The sequence below is a fragment of the Hevea brasiliensis genome, chromosome 10, assembly GCF_030052815.1.
Source record: "Hevea brasiliensis isolate MT/VB/25A 57/8 chromosome 10, ASM3005281v1, whole genome shotgun sequence".
NCBI lineage: Eukaryota > Viridiplantae > Streptophyta > Magnoliopsida > Malpighiales > Euphorbiaceae > Hevea > Hevea brasiliensis.
Genome location: NC_079502.1, coordinates 79652983 through 79663834, shown reverse-complemented (window position 1 = coordinate 79663834; position 10852 = coordinate 79652983). Strand labels below are relative to the sequence as shown.

The 10852-nt window shown below is 35.0% G+C and overlaps 1 pseudogene; it reads right to left on the bottom strand.

The window, feature by feature from the left end:
* Positions 1 to 2256: 2256 nt before the first annotated feature.
* Positions 2257 to 3982, bottom strand: LOC110648582 (monooxygenase 2-like; annotated as a pseudogene).
* Between the last annotated feature and the right edge of the window lie 6870 nt (positions 3983 to 10852).

Below are 10852 nucleotides of genomic sequence, written 5' to 3'. Positions count from 1 at the left end.
CAGTGGAGAGGCCGATCCTGGGCTGGTTAATCCATTAGGTTAGGCTGTGACAGCCACATACTCCCAGAAAGTGATCGGAAAATCCATTAGGTGAGGACTTTGTTTCAGATTTCAAATCAGACCTACCGAGGATTCTGATACCATGTGAGAAAATAGAACAGAAGAAGAAGATTGAGAATAATTGAAGAGCTTGATTATTCCCTCAAGCCATTGTTGTCAATTTATAATCTGTACAAGACAACTAAATAGGAAATACAATTCTAATTAAATACATAATTAAAGTCACGATTCTAGCATCTAAATATAGCCATGATTTTAGCACCTAAATATATTCACACAATCACTACAGATACATATATTCTAGCTATTTATGGTACATATCTTAACAATATCACACACATTACAATATTATCAAGAATTTTTAGTTATACATCTCATCTCTGTAACTGTTACATTTTGTTACAGCGACACCCCTAACAACTATACCTAATCCAACTCTTTCCCTTTTTTTTTTTTTTGTGTCGTATAAATACCTTCCCCTTGAAAAGTTCCTTGTCCTTAAGGAACTCTGAAGAATGCAGATATGGCTTGCTGGCATATTCCCACCAATTTCATACTCATTTTCCTTGAGATTCCAACACCCTCTTTTACATGCAACCGCTAAATCTCGTAAATAACAAACATTTTCAGCATTTGATCCATTCACTCCAAATCCTTCAAGCTTCAAAGCCCGAAGACCTGCTGCAATGGTAAGCTGTAGCTTATAGTCTTTCCTGCTGCAATCAGCAGAAGACTTGACTCAATGATCGGTTCATCAATTTCTTCACAAGGCATTCCTCTCTTGCCACATATGGAATTTGGAAGAATCTTCACAACGTCATGATCTTCATAGGCTCGTATTCTTTTTCTAGTGGCCTGCCCACCCCGAAACTCCTGCACATGCTTCTCGTTGTCTACTTCCTCAACTCCAAAAGTTTCTCTATCAACAACACCATCATAATAATCACCACCATGATCAAAGTCATCAAGATTCCCTTCAGTCTCACTACTTACTACCTCAAACCAGGAGAACCATCAGGTACTTCTTCTACATAATCATCATCTTCATCAGTATTCTCTATGCTCTTTCCACAAGAAGTCTCATTTTCCTACGAATCACCATCTGATATGGTTACTACAACCCCATCCTTCTCACCATTAAAATTTTGACCCATTACAACTTTCTTCCATTTCCATACTCTGATGACTTACCTCTACAATTAAAGATTTGAGTTCACTCATCATACCTTCTAGTTGGGCTTCTTGATGATCCTTCCATTTCAAGATCATTGCTGCAACTTCTTTCTTCCATTCTTGAAAACAATTTTCCTCTGCTATGGCCTTACGAAATTACAAGAAGAATGGAAGGTAAAATGAGAAAAAAGAAGCTGATAGGAAAGAACAGAAAATAGAGAAAACCCCTAGATTCAAGAAGGAAGGAAGAGGAGTAGAAGAAGGGAGGAAGAGGAGAAGAAGAATTAGCAGCAGAAATTCATGGTCAAGGGCCATAAACATTAGGATTGGTGTTAACATGTTGCTTTTGATCCATGCCCCTAGTATGGTTCTGATGTAGACAAGCAAGAACATTCAAATTCAAAGACTCAAAAAGCTTCCAATTATGGTCCAGGTTTCATATGGGATTATTAAGAATATTATCCAGTACCTCTTAGACTCTTAGTCATTCAAAGATGTCTTGTATTTATGTTTATTCATATAAATTAGCAGTTGGTCTAATGCTTTCTAAAACTTTGTAAAACTTTGAAGTCTTAGGGGGTAACTTTCTAATTAACTAGAAATTCCGTCTGTATTTCTTTAGGAGTCTTTGTTTTTTATTTTAAAATTTTAATTTATGAACTAAAGTGTAGTCTAGTTTAAAATGTTAGGAACTGAAGTGTAATGAGAAATTGAGAATTTGTTAATAATAAAAAAAGGAGAATAAAGTATGGAGTCATTAACTAATCATAGGGATTAAAATTGTTAATTTAACCCAATAATTAAGAACTAGACTGTATATTATGAAAATCAAGGGGAAATTTTGCAATAATTTTAATTGCAGGATTGATTGAATAGACCTTTAACACACTTCAACCATTATCAAGTTTCCTACAATTGACTTCAAACACACATCAAGGCTGCGATTTCTTACAACTATTGAAGAATTTTAAACTGTGGCAGTACAAACCCATATAGAATAAACAAATGAAATCACAAAACAAATTAAAATTTAATGATTTATTGATTCCAAAAAAAAAAAAGAGTGTATTACAGCCTTTTTTTTTATATTTACGAGAGGGGGAGGGAGAACTAGAACTATGATCTTTTCTTTGCTCAAATTTAAAGGTTCACTTGTCATTAGACCTGTGAGTGAATAGTCTCACTTATTTTTAGACTGAAGTAAAAAATTAAATGGGAAAACAATATTCTAACCCAATTTTTTTTCTTTCTAACCCAACTGAACTGAAATACAATAAGATCCTATTAAGTATGAACAATTTACCAAGGAAATCTAGTCTGATTTTTTGGAGGAAAATTGCAGCTCACCAGAGGCAGATATGCTGGGCAATGTCCCACAGTCATAGTGTACAGCATTAAAGACCTTAGTGAAGACGAGTCCATACAAAATGGCATCTCTTAAAAATTTCATCCACCATTAAGACCCACCTTGCTGCACCCACCCTGATAGATAGGACCTAGTGATCAACATAGCAGCTCGCCACCTCCTGTCTTTAACATATGCATCCAAGGCTGTAGCCACATCCTCTGGAACTAGTAATCCCCCATTTTTGATAAATGAATTCCCAATGTGTCTGCCCAATACAACTGCATCCTCTAGAGCTGAACAACCACCTTGCGCTAGATCAGGTGTCATTGGGTGCATAGCATCACCAGCCACTGTGATGTTTCCTTTGCTTAGATTTCCAAATACGACATTCCATGGATGTCTCAACATCAATGGAGCCCATGTCAATGTTGATAGATCGGAATGTCGAACGACTTCTAGGTATTGTGAGGGAAAATTCTCAGCATACTTCTCAATCACTTGTTTCTGTATTAGTTCTGGGTCTCATGCCATGTTTTCTTCTTCAGGGCAAGTTAATGCCCAGTAGATCTCTGTCATTTAGAGGGATGAAACCTGCCCTCTTCCCAGCATCAACAAACTGGTTGACTTCCTGCCTCAACCCATGACCTTGTGGAAAAATTGCCAAGCCACGCGCTGCTGATCGACCTGAATAAACTGGTGCAGAAAGTGCTAGCCAATTCGCCACCACTGAGTGCACCCCATCACAGCCTATCAAAACCTTCAATAGCATTCACAAAGAAGGTTTGATTTCGCTGCATAAATCATTTATCTTGACTTGTGCATGTTATATTTGGTATGATATTTGATAGTAGTTCCGTCTTCCAAATGAACAACAATAATGGAATCACCACCAAGCTCTTGCTTTTCAATAGCGTTGAGCTTGGAAGAAAATCGAATTGAATCATCAGGCAATTCTTGTGCTAGAGCTTCTAATAGTGCTTTGCGATGAACTGTTCTGGGCTCCTTACCTTCGGCTTCAGAGTAGAAGATTTCCTGAACAGCTCCAGCAGCCACATTGGTTACAAACCCCCAAATAATTATGTGAGGATTAAAACTTAAGAGACACTTAAAAATTAATTAAACAAAATTTCAAACTTATTGTGATCAGAAGGTAGGAGAGCAGCATCGCATCAGTATATGTACCTTAAGGAAGGAGCATATCTAGAAGTGAGCTTATGAGAAATGCCAAGAGCATCAAGAGCGAGCCAAGCATTTGGAAGTAGGCCTAAAGCTGCACCAGTGGTACGGAGAGTTTCTGATCTCTCCAAGATCAAAGCTTGAACCCCAACTCTTTTGAAGGCAACTCCGGTGGCCAACCCAGCTAATGCCACCACCGACCACCACATCCTCCACAATTTCCATCTGTTTCCTTTTTTTTTTTTTTTTGAACTGCTTTGTTTTTTCAGTGTTTGTTATTGTGCGCATGAAAGGTTTGAAATGTGAGCTAATTTATGGACCACTTATTAAGACATCATAATTGACTGGATCTAACGTAAGCCTTTTGTCCCAAGTAATTAACTTACGTAGGCAAGTTGAAATGCAAAAAATATGTTGACCTTTCAAAAGTCAAAGGAAGAGAAACTTGGTCATCATATGAAAAGATTTCATCGATACACTAAGTCCTAAGAATATTATAACGCAACTCAACTCAACTAAGAATTGAGTCGAGATATTTAAAGTGATTACTTTGGGGCAATAGCACTTTATCTAAACTAATTCATTCCCTATCACCAGTTCGATCTATATTGAACTTGCAATGCATGTATTCTGTTTTCGTTCTACTTAATTTAAATCTCTTTGACTTTAGAGTACTTATCCAAAGTTCTAGCTTTCTATTGACTCCTTCTCGTGTCTCATCTATTAAAACTATATCATTTGCAAATATCATGCACCAAGCGATACTCTCTTGTATATCTAGAGTACTTTTCCAAAACTCTAGCTTTCTATTGACTCCTTCTCGCGTCTCATCTATTAAAACTATATCATCCGCAAATATCATGCACCAAGGGATACTCTTTTGTATATGTTTCATCAATTCGCCTAAAACTAGTGTAAAAAGGTAAGGGCTCAGAGCTGAACCTTAGTGTAATCCAACTAAGATAGGAAAATCTCTTGTGCCTCCTCTCACTGTGCGCACAATAGTAGTTGCTCCTTCATACATATCTTTCAACACTTTTATGTACCTAATAGATACCCTCTTTTATTCTAACACTCTCCATAAGATATCTCTTGGAATACTATCATAAGCCTTCTTCAAATCGATAAAAACCATATGTAGATCTTTCTTCATATTCTCTATACTTCTCCATCAAGCTTCTAATGAGAAAGATCACTTCCATAGTTGAACGATCGGGCATGAAGCCAAATTGATTGAAAGAGATAGAAGTGTCATGACGTAGTCAATGTTTCACAACTTTCTCCCACAATTTCATTGTATGACTCATTACTTTAATTCCCCTATAATTTGAGTAACTCTGTATGTCTCCCTTATTTTTAAAAATAGGTAATAAAATACTCCTTCTCCGTTCATCAGGCATTTTTTTGAGTTTAGAATCTTATTAAACAATTTAGTTAACCATGCCACTCCCACATCTCCCAAACACTTCAACACTTCAATTGGTATTCCATTGGGTTCACAGGCTTTACCCACTTTTATTCTCTTAAGTGCTTCCTTTACTTCTGAAGATCTAATCCTTCTAGTATAATTCACATTCTTTTCTATTGCTGTGTAGTATATATTTACGCTATTATCACTTTGACTATTATTAAAGAGATCATCAAAATAAGTTCTCCATCTTTCTTCAATGTCCTCATCTTTCACTAAAAGTTTTTCTTATTTATCCTTAATGCACCTAACTTGATTGAGATCTTGACATTTCTTTTCTTTCCTCCTTGCTAATCTATAAATATCTTTCTCTCCTTCTTTAGTTCCAAATTTCTTATATAACTTTTCAAAGGCCTGCGCTCTTGCTTGACTAAGCGCCTTTTTCGCCTCTTTCTTTGCTATATTGTACTGTTTATAAGCCTCATTATTATCACACTTAGGCAATTTCTTATACCATTTCCTCTTTCTCTTCACTACCTTTTGTACTTCCTCATTCCACCACCATCTCTCTTTTGTGGATGGTCCATGTCCTCTAGACTCTCCAAGTACTTTTCTAGCTACTTCTCTAATCTTTGATGCCAGCTGTATCCACATACCATTAGCCTCCACATCTAACTTCCATGCTTCGGACTCGATAAGCTCATTTTTGAACTTTACTTGCTTTACTTCTTTGAGCTCTCACCACTTTGTTTAAGCTCTAATATTTCGTCTAGCCTTACTTAAATTGTTCCTCAACTTGACATCCAAGACCACTAACCGATATTGACTTATTAAAGCCTCTCCCGGAATAACCTTACAATCCTTGCATTGAGCTCTATTTGTCTTCCTGGTTAAAAGGAAGTTAATTTGGCTTATATATTGTCCATTTTTTAAAGTCACTAAATACGACTCCCTTTTTATAAAGTTGATATTTGCTAGTATTAGGTCGTACACCATGGCAAAATCCAGGATGCTTTTCCCCTCCTCATTTCGGCTACCAAAACTAAAACCTCCATGAACATTCTCATAACCTTACCTATCATTTCTTATATGTCCATTCAAATCTCCACTGATGAAAACATTCTCTTCATTCAGTATGCTTTGCATTAGATCATCCATATCTTCTCAAAACCTTTGTTTACTCTCACTATCTATATAATGCCCTCACTTTAGGTATTCCGTACATTCTACCGTTCTGATGACTAACGTCTGTTCGGACAGCCAAGATGTTTGGAACTATACTTAAACTAGAGTGAGGAAACATAAATTGACTGAATAAAAACTAAGAAAAATTAAGGAAAAATAAAAGAAATGAAGTGCCAATAGGTTAAAGGAGTCGGGACTTTGGCGATAAGTGATCCTAACGGGAAGCGACAGTGAAGACAATTGTCAACCCCAGACCCATAAGGAAACCCTGTAAGATATATATTGGGATTTAATTTAAGGAGTTATGATGTTTAAATAATTTAAGGAGTTATGATGTTTAAATGACAATGAAAATGTCAAATAAAATTCAGGAAAATTTAGCCAATTGGTAAAGACAAATATAACTCAATAAACACAACGAAGGGCATTTTAGTCATTTCACCCTCAGTGTTGAATCTTGACCTAAATGTCAATTAAAATGAGAGAGAATAAAATCTTAAAATAAAATAAAATTATGAATTTGTATTATGGAAAAGGGAAAAGAAAGAAAAAAAAAAAGAAACGTAATTATGACCTAAGCATGATGTCAAAATGACATCATTAAAATTTTAACTAATAAAATTAAGACAAGCATATATAAATGGAGATTAACTTAATTAATTAGCCAAAAATCTATCATCTTCTTCCTTGGTTTCTCTCTTGGTCGAATTCCATAGACTTCCTTCCACCATTTTTTTTTTCAAGCTTCAAGCTTGAATTTCTCCCCATTTACATATCAAAACCCCTAAGTGTCTTCACTAAAAATTCATCCTACACCTTGAGGAAGCTTTATACAGCAAAAATTTGAAGAAAAATTAAAGTTTTAATAAGTCAAAGTTGGTCCTAATTGAGGTTAGTGCACTATCTATATCTCACTTCTTCTCTAAACATGATAAGCATGCTAAACTAGGTTAATATTTTATGAAATTAAAAGAAATTCATGAATAATTGAGAATCCTAATTTTGGCAGCCATGAAATAGTGAGAAATTAATGGTTTTAATTGTATTAAACTTGTTAATGATGGTATGTGATGAGTTTGTATATGGTAGAAATCTATTTGCATGCAGTTTGCATGAGTTGTGAAAATTGAAGTTAGGGTTTTGACCAAAATTTAGGGATTTTGTGTTGTGGCCTAAAATTGATATTGTTGAGGTTGATTGTTGACTATTTGAAGTACCATGAATATAATTGAAGTTTGGGAGTTTGGTGGAATTGAGAAACTGGGAGTGTTGTTTTCATGCAGGAATTCTGGACCATGAGTCCAGTTTGCTTTCATTGCCATAAGTAGAGCTATGTTGCTCCAATTGGTGTGAGGCCAATTGGATATGAAACCTAGGACAATTTGCCACATTTTTCATGGGGAGACCCTACACAAAAACTGAACCTAACCTTACCTAAATTTGGTTTGAATCCGAGTAACCATATGCTAGACCGAGAAAAAGACCATATAAACAGTAAATGTTCAAATGTCCATAACTTACTCTAAGAAGGTTAGAATGACCTGATTCTTGAACCATTGGAAAGGATAGACATAGGAGCACATTTTTTATGAAGAATATAGAGCCTAATTCTACCTCTAACCCAACCAATTTACTAGAACAAGTTAGGTCAACAATTCTACCCAGAACCAAAACTGACATGAAATTTTGGACTTGGACCTACCCGATCAGTTTTGGCAAAAATGTCATAACTTAGTGCACAAAATTACAAATGTAGTGAAACCAAAGCTAAAATCTCCAAAAGACCTAGAACTAAAATTTTGATATTTTGACCAAAACCCAGAACTTAATGGAATTTGGTCAGTTTGCTAGGACAAGTCAGCATGCCAAAACCTGAAATTGAACCAAATAGCCACTTGACCCTAGAATAGTATTTATATCATATCTCCCACTAGGAAACTCCAATTGGAATGAGCCAAACTGTTCTAGAAACCTAAGAAATAGGACTCCAACTTTGATTTAGGAACTTTCTTCAAATATTGAGTGTAAGAACCCTAAAATGGGAATAAAAAACACTGACCTGAACCTGAAATCCTGAAGGTACAGGGTTTATGAGTTCAGGTCAGTTAATTGGCTATAACTCATCCTACATAACCTGAAAAATTATGATTCCTGAACTTGAGTGACCCTCAGACATAGAAGAACAACTCATATGAAGGTCATTAGGCATAAAAATGACTGTAGCATGCCCAAATGACTAGACAAAATTTGACTCTAGAATCTGCCTAGTTCTGGAACCATAAAGGGTCAATGAACTAGTTTTAGTAATTTGACCATAACTTGAGTTCTAAAACTCCAAATGACATGATTCAAAAATAAAAGCAAAGAAAAGACATAGAGGAACAACTTACATGAAGGAAGTGTGGCCAAACAGTGGCTACATTTTAAATAATTTGCAAGGTGAAATTAAGATACCAAATTTGGACCTTGAGAAAGGTTCATAAAATGACTTGTCATATGATATAGAATTAACTAAAACGATTTGCTAAATATAAAAGTGACATGAATATGTATGTGGGATTTATGTTTCTCCTCACAAGTAACATGAAAATGCTATGAAACACAAATAGTACGTAACATGAAATAATGAAACTATAAGTACTTAATAATACTACTTTGCTCAAAGTATACCTAGACTTATGTATATAGCATGGATCGATTGGTATACCAATTAGGGACTACAGATTGTAGTACTGCCCACAGGAATGATCATTGATAGATAACATCTGTCTGATATGGTTATTCTACAAGCTTTATACCTACCCATTAGCCATTGTGCCTAATATAATTTCTGGCTTTATGCCTGCCCACTGGCCTTGTGCCTAACATGACCGATATATACATGATAGACATACGGATGTCTAACTAGTCTACTCTCATGTATCCAGTCTCTATAGTCTGTCATAGGTTACTTGGGTATAGATATGAGTAATAAGCCTTAAATTTAAATAATTACATAAAGAGATCATTGATATGAGTAATAAGACTGAATATGAGATAAATGAATAGAAAAGATCTCAATAAATTAGTTTGTTCGCAAAATTAAATAAACATATAATGACTCAAAATTTATGAAATTATATATAAAATAATTATTTTTAATTATTTAGTTATTTTTACTCAATATATGCACCACTAAGGGTTATGCTTAGCGCGTTGGTTTTTCCATCGCGTAGGTACAGGAGACCAGCAACAGAAGCAGTAGCAGTAGTGCCTACATAGGATTTTGGATCAGATCTGCCATTGTGTATTTGTCACCTCAGTAGTCTATTTTGATAAGGCCCATATGTACCTAATTTTGTATTTTTACTCATTGTATATAAATGATGTAATTCATTTTGTGATTGTAAATAACTTGTAAATTATTATATATGAATTTTATTATTGTATATGAATTTTATATGAATAAATGAAATATGTTTTCTTGAAAATTATATGAGCAATGATATGATATGATGTATGGAAAATTGATATGAGTAACGATGTGATATATGAAAATATGAAATGGATATAGACTGTTTTAACAGATGAATAGTGAAACTCACCATGCACTAATAAAATAGAAGAGACTTTATTCGGGTCTCTATGAAAATGAAATGTAAAAAAAAAAAAATTTCCAACTCATGGAATAATACTAATAAATGGAATTTAAATTAATAAGGTACACGACAAGACAAGATAGGGTGCTCTGGCACCAAATGTGGCACGCTTTGCTCGGCTACATTGTAGATGGGTAAGAGACGTCACATTTAGTAGTATCAGAGCAATGGTTTAGGCGGTCCTAGACCTAGATAGATAGAAAGACATCGTGTACATAACATGCTTGGGCCTTTATTTAGGAGTCGAGGTGACACTAATACAAATCTGTTTTCTTGTCTATTTTATAGGATTGATAGAACATGATTCTACTCATTCCTATATACGCATTGTACCTCCTGTTGATAAAGGGATATGAATAGATGGGTTAGAAGAGGACATACTTGTCACTAACCCTTTAGGCCATAAGGTGATGCTAGATTGTCAATTGAATGAGATCACATTAAAGATAGTGGATGGAGATCAGAAGGAGACTGTATATAAGATAAAAGAAGATGGGTGCAGAACTAGTTGAAGATAAGAATGTAGAGCCAGATCTAGTAAGACAGACTAAGAAAAAAGTGAAGCATTATAACACAGAAAAGTGGAAAGCCAAGGAGATGGTAGTTCCTCGACTATTTACACCGGGTAAATTTCGAGGATGAAATTTTATTTAGAGGGGAAGAATTGTAACGCCCTCACTTTAGGTAGACCATACATTCAACTATTCCGATGACTAACGTCTATTCGGACAGTCAGAATGTCTAGAACTACACTTAAACTAGAGTGAGTAGACATAAATTGACTGAATAAAGACCAAGAAAAATTAAAGAAAAATAAAAGAAATAAAGTGCCAATAAGTTAAAGGAGCTGGGACTTCGGCGATG